A 14278-nucleotide genomic window follows, 5' to 3' on the forward strand; every position below is an offset into this window, starting at 1 on the left:
ATACCAACTATGCATTCTGTTGCAAATGACCACAGGATGAGTCTGGGAACACACTGGAGCCAATGTAAATCAGACCTGAGATAAAACTCCATTAATTGCCTAACCTCCATAAGCTGCTACTTTAACTGCAGGACCATAATGATGTTTTGGGTTCCTTAGAATCAATGTCAGCTCAGAGCCCATGTCTAGTGGTTTCCAAAAGGTCTTATCATTCCCCTAACCTCAGTACACATTTACCCTGCCAAAAGGCCAAAGCATTAGTCCATTCCCATGCTGCTATGAATTAATATCTGAGACTAAGTAATTTATATATGTGCATATATAATATATATTCTCTCTATATATAATATATATGTTTTATATATATATATATAAATAAGTTTAATTGACTCAGAGTTCTTCATGGATGGGGAAGCCTCAGGAAACTTAGACAATCATGGCAGAAGGAGAAGCAAACACATCCTTCTTCACATGAAGGTGGGAAGGAGAATTGCCAAGCAAAGCAGGGAAAAGCCCCTTTTCATCAGATCTCGTGAGAACTCAGTCACTATCATGAGAACAACATGAGGGAACCACACCCATGATCTAATAACCTCCCCTGAGGTCCCTTTCCCAATACTTGGGGATTACATTTCAGATTACAATTCAAGATGAGATTCGGTTGGGGACACAGAGCCAGATCATATCATTGTGAACTAATGATTTAAATTTAAGAGCTCAAACTATAAGAGTCCTGAAAGACAACTTAGGAAATACCTTATCGACACTGGCCTTGGCAAAAAAATTTTGGCCAAGTCCCTAAAAGCAATGACAACACAAATAGAAAAGTGGGACTTAATCAAACTAAACAGCTCCTGCAAAGCAAAAGTAATAATCAACAGAGCAAACAGACAATCTACAGAATAGGGGAAGATATTCACAAACTGTGTATCTGACACAGATCTAACATCCGGAATCTTTACGGAACTTAAATCAACAAGTAAAAAACAAGCCCATTAAAACTGGGCAAAGGACATCAACAGACACTTCTCAAAAGCAGACGTAGAAAATAGTGTCTATCTCTTCTAAGGATTTTTTTTTTTAATTCGAAAACAAAAGTGTATTCAGCCAAATTGTTGGTTTAAGGTTACCTTTTGGCTGAACTATTCAAATGAAACAATTGAATTCTAGTCTACTCTATAAAAATATATGCTTCTTAAAGAAAGATAGTGTGTCAATAAAAAATGTGAAAAATTATATCAATACAAAGGCAACCCCTGTCACATGTAAAGCCTATTTTTATGTCACAAACACAATTTTTTCTGAGAATAGCTTGTCATTTCTATGTTTTCCTCAATATTATTTTTAAAAAAAAGCAAGTTGTGAATGTAAGCAATGATTTGAAAGCAAGGTTAACATAATAGTCTTCAACATTCCTGTCATCTTCCAATTAAAACTAATAGGATAATGTATGATGACAGTACAAGTCAATATTAATGATGCAATTAACTTTCTAAATTGAAAATATAAAACTTGTGACAAGGTGAAGCATTTTTGCTTGGTTTATTTTTGTTTTGCCTTTTACTGTTTCCATTTAAGCAACTAAATATTTGTGGATAGCAGCCAAAACAAGTTTATCTTCTATTAAATTTCATTTTTTAGAATTTCTAGGGTCATAAGTGGTTTCCAGTGTACAGAGAAGTGATTATAAAGTTACAGAAATGTTTTAATCTATTTAGCTAAGGGTTCTTTGAAATTACAAATCATGTAAAGCAGATTACATTAGCCATCATTTGCAAAGGGTTTACTTTGTATAATGTTATTTTTTACATATGTGGCAAACTTATTCAATGATGCTTCAATTGCTTAAAATATTTTTGGGAATATAGCTTCTGAAACTTTCTCCAAAGATATGATTAAACCACAGAATATGACTATATCTTCACACCCTTTCTGGACAAAATTATTATTCCTAACATTAGTTTTATGGTTTCTAAAAAATTTAATGTATCTCTAAATAATAGCAAATCCTTTCCTAAAGATAATGTAGCTATTAAAATTGAAACTATTGATTCATATTTTACCAATTGGTAGAAAAAAATTCTCAAAAATAATTTCAAATAATAATTGTATTATATGTTTCTTCCAGTTGATTTTATAAGTTGTCATATGCTAAGAAGTATTTAAAAATTGAAATATTTATGTCTTTTGTTTTTTTGTATTTAATTCAACTTCTTAAAGTAATTCTGAAAATAACTGAAAATAACTTCTGAAAATAATTGCTTTTTCACTTTAAGAAATTTTGTCACCTTTTTTCAGAAAAACATATCAAATAATATATAACAATAGTCTGACATGTAAAAATAATTTTACAAATGGTGTCACTGATATTATTAAATTTCTTAGAAAATATATATTATTAAATAATTCTCTTTTAATAAAAAAATCACTAAGTATGTTTTTCTTCTCTCAATTGTGTATCTTTTCATCTAATTAACTAGTTGAATAAAATACACTTGACTGAACAATAAGGGTTTGAACTGCAAGGGTCCACTTACCTGCAGATTTTTTTCAGTCAATTTCTCCTACCTTCCCTTTTACTTTCTTTATTTAATTTGCCTCTGCAGCCTCTGAGACAATAGGACAATAAGACCCTTCCTCTTCGTCCTCAGCCTACTCAACATGAAGATGATGAGAATGAAATCTTACAGGTGATGCAAATGATGATCTATTTTCACTAGTGAATAATGAGTTTATTTTATCTTCCTTATTATTTTTAATAACATTTTATTTTCTCTAGCTCACTTTTTTGTAAGAATACAGTACATAATACATATAACATACAAAATATGTATTAATTGACTTTATGTTATCAATAAGGCATCTGGTTAACAGTTAGCTTTTAGTAGTTAAAATTTGGGGGAATCATGTATTATATGTGGAGTTTTGACTACACGGTGAGGGGAGTTGGTGCTTTTCACCCCTGCATTATTCAAGGGTCTATGTACTATACAACCCTAATTCAATAACACTTTCTGGCAGAACCTTGTCCTAAAAATAACTCTGGCTTATTTAAGTATCCTTTACGCATGATAAATATTTAAAATCATGCCAAGGACATGTTCTGACTTCCTAACAATTTAAGTTCTGGAGTCAGACTACCTGCGTTTCAGTCTAATTCTAATTATTGTTACCTTAGAAACATTTTACCTGTCTCCTTCAGTAAACATCTGGGCCATGGTGATAGTAATAATGATACATATCTTATGATGTTGGTCTGGGAATTAAATTAAAAATTTCTTCCAACTACTTAGCACTTTATATATCATTTAGAAATTTTATAGCTTTTTTTATGATTTTCTGCCCAGGACCACATGTTCAGGTGATACAAATTATTTTAAACTTGGTCTTACCAAAAATAGTTATTAACAAAAGTAAATATCAAATTCCTGCAACTAAATAAGCTTTCTCAAAAGCAAATAAAAGACTTTAAATTCTCTTTTTCTTAATCTTTGTTCTATAGCTTTTGTGTATTAACTTTGAAAGATGCAAAGCATCACTTCATCTCTTTGTTTCTGCCTCATGAACACTGACTTCCTGAATACAGAAAAATAATTTGGTGCTGATTGCAGATTTTCTAGCAATTTATTTTTCTGATGCATCATGCTTGTTTGATTATAAGCACATCTTTATTTTCTGTTTGCAAATTTTATAGTGTAATTTTAGAAGTAGCCTTCATCAGGCATCTCAAAATTATGAATGGCTTTTAAGCTAGTACATCGAAGCCATTTCACTTTTTTTTTCTTCTATTTATTCATTTACTAAACCACTAGAGGGAAATAAAGCACATCGTCCTTTTCCATAGTGAATGCCAATGATTGGGTTACTAGACCTTATCAAGGCTCTGACTTTCATATTTATTCTAGCAGCTATGCTCTTCTTCTCTCACAGTCAAAGTAAAGGCAAGATAATATTCCTTCAATTACATGGTTTTCAGTACGCTAATAACCTTTAATCTCAGCTACATTGTTGAGAGCTAAAACAAGAATAAAGAAACTCTGGGCATAGACTTATTTCCAGATATCTGTGTTGGCAAATGAAGAAGACATCTCATATAATGTGCCTTGAAATTGTTTCAAATATTTTAAGCAAAAAATAATGTATATGTCTACTAATTTACATAAATTACTCTAGAACATAAATATGAAATGTGAAATATAATAATAATAGCAAAATAATAACAATTTATATAAATGAAAGGCCAAACTGGTATTAGGTTTTACTTCCCCTTGCTTATCTCTTCCTTTAAAAGAAAGACTGAAAGAGAGATGATTCAGTGCTTGTCAGATAAGGCAGGTCTTGAGAAATTACTTTTCACACTAAAATAAGATGAAAATATGTCATAATAATGGGAATCATTACATTTCTTTTTCAGTTTTGCATGTGTAACTTTTGAGTAGGGTACAATTAAAGAAATGAAAATGGTTAATAAATAAATATACCACACTGGAGTGTATTTTATAAAATTTCTTTTCTTTTTATAATATATGTTTTTTATAGAAACTTTGAATAAAGATATCACATTTTAAAAATTCCTAAGTAGCCATTGGAGGTACTTAAGCATGTTAAAAGGCTAATGGGAATTGTGTATTTGCCCTTATTTAGTACACATATACTTAAGTTAGAAACATATTAATTTATCTTGCTGCTCCCCTTATCTAATCCCCCAACCCCCTATGTTCAACTCAATTATATATATCCCATATGCTTTATCATTTGTATTTGGAGATATATGTTGTTGTCAGTTTTGAATTATAAATGAGTTTTTGGTGTAAATTCTACCAATATGTATTACAAGTGTTACTTAAGACAGTTGGCAAAGAGTTAGTTTTAATTTTTTTGTCCATCCATATCACTATTACCTTCCTGTAAAATTACTGTAATACAATCAACAGTGTGAGGATATTTCCAAAAGATTCTGGTATTCTGATCATAACCGTGATTTTGTAGTATTAAGTAAGATTGTAATTTTTTCGTGGATTTTCAAAATATTTAAAATTTTAATTCGAACACATTTCAAACATAAAATAACAAAATAATTTTACATATAATCATATGTTCTTTTTTGTAATTAAACCTCCATTATATTAACATTAGCTCATTTTATTTTTCCTTTTAGAAATAAAATCTTGCAGGCACAGGCAAAAGTCCACATACTGATTCTTTTCTCTTTCTCATTCCCCAGAGCTAATCAAATTTCTGAAATTGGCATCGTTTCTATATTTCCTACTATTTTTTGTGTATATTTTAATATGTAATATTCACACCACATATAGCATTGCTTTGCTCTGCTCCTTGAAATGTTACATAATAATGGACTCAAGAAGCTATTTATGATTTTATATGTAAATGTAGAGGAATGAATTTGGCCAGAATTATTAGAGCTAAGTATTGTCCTTTTTGATTTTACTATGAAATAAAATGACACTAAAAATATGCACTTGGGGTTCAAGTTCTGGATAAGCTATGTAGTCATATGCTACCTTTGTGTCCTAAATTAAGCATTAAGCTGAGGACTCTAATAAGTAAATAGAGTAGGTAGAATAAAGACACCAGAATTCAAAATACCATAAAAGTTTCAGTGAATTTATCATTTTTCTCCTTCCATAGTCTCCCTGGCTTGAAATCATTGCACCAGAAGAGGCACTGGGACACAGAGGTAATTTCAAGAAATATCCTCTACTTCCTGATAAAAGAATGTGAAGGGAAACTTTTAACACTTACAGACTGTGTATTCTTATATTTTTGTTTATTTTCTTTTCTCCATTCTTCTTTGTGCCAGTCCTCAAACAAATATAGAGAGACGAACCTGAGTTTGTTAAGAAGCATATACTGAAACACTACAGCTAGCATACTACTTGAAAATTAGTGGTTTTTTTCCTAAGAGTGGGAACATGTCATGGTTATCTACTCTTAGTACTCTTATTCAGCATAGTACTACAAGTTCTAGGCAATGAAATAAAGCAACAAAAAATGAATGAATGAAACAAAAGTTATTCATATTAAAAAGGAAGAAATCAAACTGTTTTTGTTTACAGGTGAAATGATCTTTTTATTAAGAAAATACCAAGGAATCTAAAAAAAAAAAAAAGAACAATAACAACAACAACAAAAACTGGTAGAGTTAAAAAGGAAGTTCATAATGGTCATAGAATACAAAATGAACACACAAAAATGTATTGTATTTCTACATACTAGCAACCAATATATGGACACCAAAACTTAAATGTTGCAGTATCATTTACAATTGTCCTAGATGTAATTGTAACAAAACATGTAATAGATTTGTATCTTACGACTAAAAAATTCTAATAAAAAAATAAAAGATATAAACAAATAATACCATGTTTAAATAAAACATACAGTGTTCATAGATTGGAAGACAGAAAAGAAGCATTTAAATTCTAACCAAATTAAACAGATTTAATCCAATTCTTATAAGAATTCTTGAAAGATTATGTATAGAGAGATACGTGATTATTCTAAAATTTATGTGGAACAGCAAAGGAAATAGAAAACCAAATTATTCTTTAAAAAAATAATAAAATAGGGGCTGGGCGTGGTGGCTCATGCCTTTAATCCCAGCACTTTGGGAGGCCGAGGTGGGCAGATAATGAGGTCAACAGATCAAGTCCACCCTGGCCAACATGGTGAAACGCCATCTCTACTAAAAATACAAAAGTTAGCTGAGTTGGGTGGTGCACACCTGTAGTCCTAGCTACTTGGGAGGCTGAGGCAGGAGAATTACTTGAAACGGGAAGTGAAGGTTGCAGTGAGCTGAGATCACACCACTGCACTCCAGCCTGGCAACATCTCAAAAAAATAATAATAATAATAATAATAAAAAAATAGGATCATGGTACCTGAAATTAAAGTTCATCACATAATTACAGTTATCAGTTGGAATTTGTGGAAGAATAAACACCTTGATTAATAAAATAGAGGACTCGGAAATGAACTGTCAACTGAATTTGACAAAGGAACAAAATTAATGAAATGTTAAATTAAATTTGGCATAAAGCTACCTCCATACTTTGAATCTCTACCTAGAAAACTGCAACCTAACTTATTATGTAAACTGAAATGTTACTTAGAAGTATATTCTTGTAACAAATAGTTGAGTCCCAGTCAATCACAGTAACTGAGCTTCAGCCAATCACAGGCTGCCAACTGACAAGACCATGTCCATATAAGGCAAATGACTAATCATACCATGTATAAATAAGTCAGCTATAACTGATCAAGCTGTTTCTGTACAATACTTCCTTTTTCTCTATAAATACTTACTGTCCACATTGCTGAGTGAAGCTTTCTGAACCTCTCATTATTTTGAGGGCTGCCCAATTCATGAATTATTTTTGCTCAAACACATTTTGCTAAATTTAATTTATCTAAGGTTTTACTTTTAACAGAAGGAAGGATAGACTTTTACTAGAGTAATAGGACTCCCATAGGCAAAACAAAGGTAAAAAATAAAAAGAAAAACTAAGCTAAACATTACATCCTATACAAAAATTAGCTCACAACACATTACTATACATATAATGTTACAAATAATATGTTACAAATATACAAAACAATATTGATATGGCTTGGCTCTTTGTCCCTGCCCAAATCTCATCTTGAATTGTAATCCCCATGTGTCAAGGGAAAAAAAACGGTGAGAGGTGATTGGATTACAGCTGCAGTTTCCCCTATGCTGTTCTCGTGATAGTGAACGAATTTTCATGAGACCTGATGGTTTTATAAGTGTCTGACATTTCCCCTGCTTGCTCTTCTCTCTCCTGCCACCATGTAAAGAAAGTCCTTGCTTCACCTTCGCCTTGTTCCATGATTATTAGTTTCCAGAGGCCTCTCTAGCCATGTGGAAGTGTGAGTCAATTAAACCTCTTTCCTTCATAAATTACCCAGCCTTGAGTAGTATCTTTATAGCAAGTGTGAGAATGGACTAATATAAATACTATAAACACTTTATGAAAAAAATTGAGAAAATTGTCAGAACCTAGGGTAAGCTAAGAGTTCTTAGACTTAACATTGAACTGTGATCCCTAAAATAAATACAATCTATAATTTGGACACAATAAAAATTAAAAACTTATTCAGTTAAGTAGATGAAAAGACAAGTTACGGGCTTGGAAAAAAAATTTGCAAATCACTTATCTGACAAAATATTCATGCCCAAATTACATAATAACTCTCAATAAAACTGTTCATGTATAGACAAAATACATGAACAGATATTTTACTGAGTAGAGTGCTAAGAGGTAGAAAATAAGCACATAGAATGCTGTTTATTATCTTAGTCCATTAGGGAAATGCAAATTAAACCATAAAGAATTATAAGTACACATCTAGATATACATTATAATACCTAAAATTAAAAGCAGTGGCAGCACCAAAGGTTGGCAGAAATGTGGAGAAGTTGGAGTACTCAAACATCTCTGAAGGGAATGTAAAATGCTTCAGTCACGTTATACTTTGTGAAACAAATTGGCAGTTTGTTAAAAATCTAAAAGGAATTACTAAACACTGAGCAAGTGTAATAATCCTACTTTCAGAGAAATGAAAACTTATGTTCACCCTCAAATTTGGTAATGGATATTTGTTCATAGCAGCTTTATATGTAATAGCCCAAAGCAGTAAGCAACCGATATGTTATTTATGGGTAAATCATTAAACAAACTGTGTTATATACGTATCATGGAATACTACTCAGCAATAAAAATGAATAACTATTGATTCAAGCAACAACTTCGATAGATCTCCGAGAATTATACTGAGTAAAAAATAAAAACACCCCAATCCACAGATTAATGCTTTATGATACCTTTTACGTAATACTATCACAATGGCAAAATTATAGAGATGGAGAAAAGTTAGTGGTTGTCAGGTGTTAAGAACAAGGGCACAGATTGGTCAGGAGATGGGTAGTTACAAAAGGGCAACATAAGAAATTCTTGTGGTGATAGACTTGTCCTGTATCTTGTCTGAATTAATGCCAATATTCTGGTTGTGATATTGTACTATATTTCTGCAAAGTATTACCACTGGGGTATTGGGTAAAACGTACAAGGGATGTTTCTGTATTACTTCTTACAATTTCATGTGAATCTTCAATTAAATAAAAAGTATAATTAAAAATAATTTTGATTACTTTATCAAAATTAAAAGATAAAAGTCTAAGATTTAAAGATAAAAGTCTAAGATTTAGAATTTTAGTAGAGAAGTGGAAAGTAAAAGTAACATATGGAAAAATAGAACCCATGAAACTGAAAAATATAATATATAATATTAACAAGTAAGGTGACCTATTTAAGAACATATTAGAGAGAGATGAAGAGAGAATTAAGAAAATGTTGGGTAAAATAGTCAAAGTGAAACATAGAGAAATGACAGGATAGAAAATTCAGAAGAGCAAATAGGAGGGAAAGAAGGTAAAGTGAGAAATCTTCATATATTTAAATGGAATTTTAGAAGAAGATGTAAGGAATAATGGAAATTTCCATGAATGAGTAATTTCCAAATCTGATAAAACATATCAAGTTATAGAATAAAAGCTCTGTGAATTAAAAGATGGAACAATGAAAATCATCTACATTATAGGCGATTACAGTGCAAGAAAAGACAGAGAAAATTTTGAAAAAACAACCAAAGAAAAAAGAAAGCTTATATTCAAATTAGCAACAATTAGACCACTAAATATGTTGCTCTTCAACAACAATACAATTAATATAGCCATGAAGACACAAAAACTATCAAAATTTGGCAAATGTATTCATATTAATAATAACATTTAAAAAGTTATTTTCAGACCTAAAAACTGAGGGAATTATTACCAGAACATATGCACTAAAGAAATTCTAATGACTATTTGCCAGGCAGAATAAAAATAATACAAGCTGGAGGATCAGAGACACAAGAAGTGTCCAAAAGCAAGAACAATTTTAAGTATGTGAGTAAATTCTAAATTAACTTAAATGTGTAACGTAATTTTATATAGTAATATAGTAATATTTATTATTATATAATTATCATATTGATATACACACACATATATGAGGTTGAATTGTGTCCCCCAAAAATTCATACATTGAAATGCTAATCTCCAGTACCCCAGAAGGCTCAGAATGTGACCTTATGTGAAAATAAGGTCATTACAGGTGAAATTGGTGTAGATTAGGTCATACTGGAATAGGGGGACCCCCCTAATCCAATGTGACAGGTGCCCTTATAAATAGAATACTGTGAGATCAAAGCAGAAGTCTGGGTAATATAGTTGCAACCAAGTTGCATCAAAGAGTGCCAGAAAACCATCAGAAGCTAAGAGAGAGCACAGAGCATATTCTTCCTCACAGCCCTCAGAGGAAACTAAACTTCCCAATAGCTTGATCTTAGATTTTTAACCTCTAGAACTTTAGGGCAATAAACTCTTATTCTTTAATGAAGCCAGTTTCTGGTATTTTTTACTACAGGTTTGTTGTACCATATATATATATATATATATACACATCATATATATATACACACACACACCCCCCATATATATATATATATATATACACACCATATATATATACCTTGTATATATATATACTATATATATGACATATATATACATATGGTATATATATGACATATATATAGATACACACATATATACGTATATAGATTTGAAAACACTAGAGTGAGTTAACATTTATTAAGGGCCTTTTACTGTCCAAAAAGTAAACAGCAATAAGAAACAATTTTGTATGGTAGTAATCAAAGTTTCATGTTGTAGTCTGCATGTTAATCAATAAAAATGTAGTAAAATAATGTTTAACAACCATGGAAATCATGAGAAAAAAGATCAACTATTAAAACAATTAATTAAAGAAGTCACAAATAGAAAATGGAACAAAGAGTAGGAAAATTATAAGATGAGGAATTGAAACATAAATATATCAGATTTCCTCAAATATAAACTTGCTGAAGTTGACACTTAATAGAAAAATTTCCTCAAATATAGACTTACTAAAGTTGACATTTAATAGAAAAATTTCCTCAAATACAATTTTGCTAAAGTTGACATTTAATAGAAAAATATAGTTAGGTTAGATTTATGGGGAGAAAACAATCAACCTCTATGTTGTTCATTGAAGCAAAAAGTATGCAAAATGTTTGAAAGAAAAAGATGGACAAAGATGTCATGCCAACCTTAACTAAATAAAAGCTGGTGCTACTATATTAATATCAGACAGGTTGTCTCTAAGACTGAAACCATGACCAGCAGTATGCTGAATCACCTTATAGGGATAAAGGGAACTTCAACTACCAAAGATGATGAAAATTCTTAATGTGAATATGCATGGCGAAATAATGAAATATAATCCACAAAAATACATATTTACAGGAAGAAGTAGGCAAGTATAAAATTTACTACGATTTTGTGACAACTTGTAGAAAATGATGAAAAATTCTGGAAAGCTTAAGTAAATATATAACAAACTGAAAGAAAATCAGAAAGTTTGACCAAATGGATATTGTATCCCTAACTGCAGGATGCATGCTTGACCAAAAGGAAACCTCAACACATTTCAAAAGATTGAAATCATAGAAATTATGTTATCTGAATAGATTGAAATTAATGTGTACATGAATAACAAAAAGATAGCTGAAAAAGTCATACCTTGAAATTAATAAATGTACTTCTATAAATTGTAGTTGAAGAAATCACAGTGTACGTAAAGACAGTGACTATACAGCAAAACATAGAGAATGTAGCTACCAGTATCTGTCTATAAGGGACAAGGTATAAGAATGAATGCATATATCATAAAAGATCAAGTAATGACCATTATCTTCAGAAGACAGAAAAAGAACAATAAATGTAAAGAAGTAGCAATTCAAAAACAATATGTACATGAGTAAATTAGCAAAGTCAACACTTGTTCTTTGGAAAAAACATTAATAAACAAAATGTTCATGCAACTAATATAAAACAAAAAGTACAAATACAATGAGTAATTTTAATACATATGATATTAAAATATAAAACAAAAAGTACAAATACAATGAGTAATTTTAATACATATGATATTAAAATAGTGACATCACTATAGAGTTTTCAGATATTAAAAATATAGTATGAAGACATTTTGAACAACTTTACCACAAGTAATTTGAAGTTTTACACAAAATGAACAAAATTAGAAGAAATGTAAAAATATTTTTGTAACTTTGGCTGATGAACTTTGACATTGTTTTTAATCCAGATTCCAATTTTTCTGTTCACCTCCTTGCCCAGGTGTGCTGTGATGTCAGTCCAGTTGAAAGGCTTACTGTTTGTGCACTTCATACTTGCATCTGATGCATCTGTTGCTACCACTCATCCTCTTGAGCTCACTTCTGATTTTAGCCTTGGCTATGGTGGGAAATCCCATGTGGAATTAGACTGAGTTTCATTTGACAACATCTCACTTCAACTACTCTTTGTTTTTCCCCTGGGATTTCTCCATCAGCACATATATCAGAGTTATACAGGCTGCACACAAGTGAAATTCAAAAGTGTGCAGATTTAATACCATGAGGAAACCTCTCAAGCTTTTGGAGGTTAGGGGACTAAACAAATGTATTAAATGTTCCTGGCTCTGTACACCATCCTTTAGGTAGAGAATAATGGCAGGCATTTGGGTGTTTCTCAGGAGTTCCCAGCAGAATCGACTACCTTTGCCCAGAGCAGTAATCTTAGTAATGCACACACAAGTTGTCTTTTTCTCCTCTCCTGCATCGTTAAATAAACTACAAATATATGAGTAGAAATTGAAGATAATACTAGAACCTGGAGATCGTTTCTTTCTTGAAGAAGTACATCAAATTATACAGCAGATGCTCAGATGTAGGAAGTTCTGTTCAACATAGAGCCTCTGTGGACACAAGTGGAAAATACCTGACACTGAGCTTTTATGTAACAACATTCTTTGAAACTGAACTACATATGAAGTTATCTCACTTTCTGTAGGGAAAATTATTCTGACTAAATAACAAACCTGAATGTAATTAAATACATGTACCAAAAGTAATATAGTGGCTGCATGTATATGGACAACACAATATGATTTATAAATCATTAAAATTAGAATGCCAAGATTATTAGTAAAGTGTCTAACTAACCCTGATAATGCAAAAAGTAAAAAGCCTGTGTTTAATTTGACATCAATAAGCTACTGCACAGAATATTGTACAGACACTCTTTTTCTCCTAACCTTCACTACAACACTTCCATGTAGATGTTATTATCATTTTATAGATGAAATAGCTTCAAAAGCATTAAGTAGTTTTCTTAGAAAGTGGCACATCAATTCATTTGTCACTATTCTGTCTCAGAATCCATAATCTTTCAGTTATGCATGGCCTTACTAAATCAACATCTATTTCTGTATTTCAGCTTTTGCTTCCATTTCTAATAGTCTAAGTCTTTTCCAGAATTAAAAAATTCTGCAAGCCCCAAGAATTTCCCTTCATTTATTTAATTTAGGTGCTATTCTTTCTTCTATAAGCAGTAACTCTGTTTGTGAACATACACTCTTCTCCAAGATTCTCCATAGCTGTGTGCTGGTCAGTGTTAACAAATTAAATACCATGTCTCTTGCTATGGAAAATCTTCAGGATTCTGCTCCTTAAAGCTGTTTAGTGCATACACTACCCACTTCTTCTAAACATGAGATGTTCCTTGTAATGGGCTGATTCTCTATTTCTCACCAGCTCAGTCTCTTAGGAGCACAGTATAATGAAGATACAATTATGATAACATGTGTAAAATAATTTTGTTAAAAAATTGAAAAGAGAAACAGAAATGAACCTTAAGAAAGAAAATGATCTGCCAGATTATTAACAAATTGATATTAAAAAAACAAGAACTAAAAATGAAGTTTTTTAGCTTTTAGTTTCTTGTTTTTTTTTTTAAACAAAACCTTTTAAGTAAGAACTTCAAGAGGAATAAAATCAGATTTTCTGGAAACTCTAAGAAATGTGAGGTCACTCTAATCCTAATGAAAAGTGACCTCATGATTAATTAGGTGCAATTTTATAAATTGTATCTAAGCACAGCTTCTGCATTTAAAATGTTAAGTGGTAACAAACTGGTCATTTAAGTGACTAACATTTATAAAACAACATTTGCTTGACATTTAAATATAAGTTAAATATAAGTTTTGACTAGGAGTCCAATACTTATTAAGGAAAAATTATTGTGAAAATT

General features: G+C 31.0%; 1 long non-coding RNA gene across 6 annotated transcripts in view; it reads left to right on the forward strand.

The window, feature by feature from the left end:
• The window catches only part of LOC134808289 (uncharacterized), a 291140-nt gene that overhangs the window by 254635 nt on the left and 22227 nt on the right, over window positions 1-14278 (forward strand). For all 6 annotated transcript variants that reach the window (XR_010150924.1, XR_010150921.1, XR_010150920.1 and 3 more), the window contains 2 exons: window positions 2607-2690; window positions 5650-5698. This is a non-coding gene — a long non-coding RNA (uncharacterized LOC134808289). The remainder of the gene's footprint in view (window positions 1-2606; window positions 2691-5649; window positions 5699-14278) is intronic.

Source organism: Pan troglodytes, chromosome 15 (assembly GCF_028858775.2).
Source record: "Pan troglodytes isolate AG18354 chromosome 15, NHGRI_mPanTro3-v2.0_pri, whole genome shotgun sequence".
Taxonomy (NCBI): domain Eukaryota; kingdom Metazoa; phylum Chordata; class Mammalia; order Primates; family Hominidae; genus Pan; species Pan troglodytes.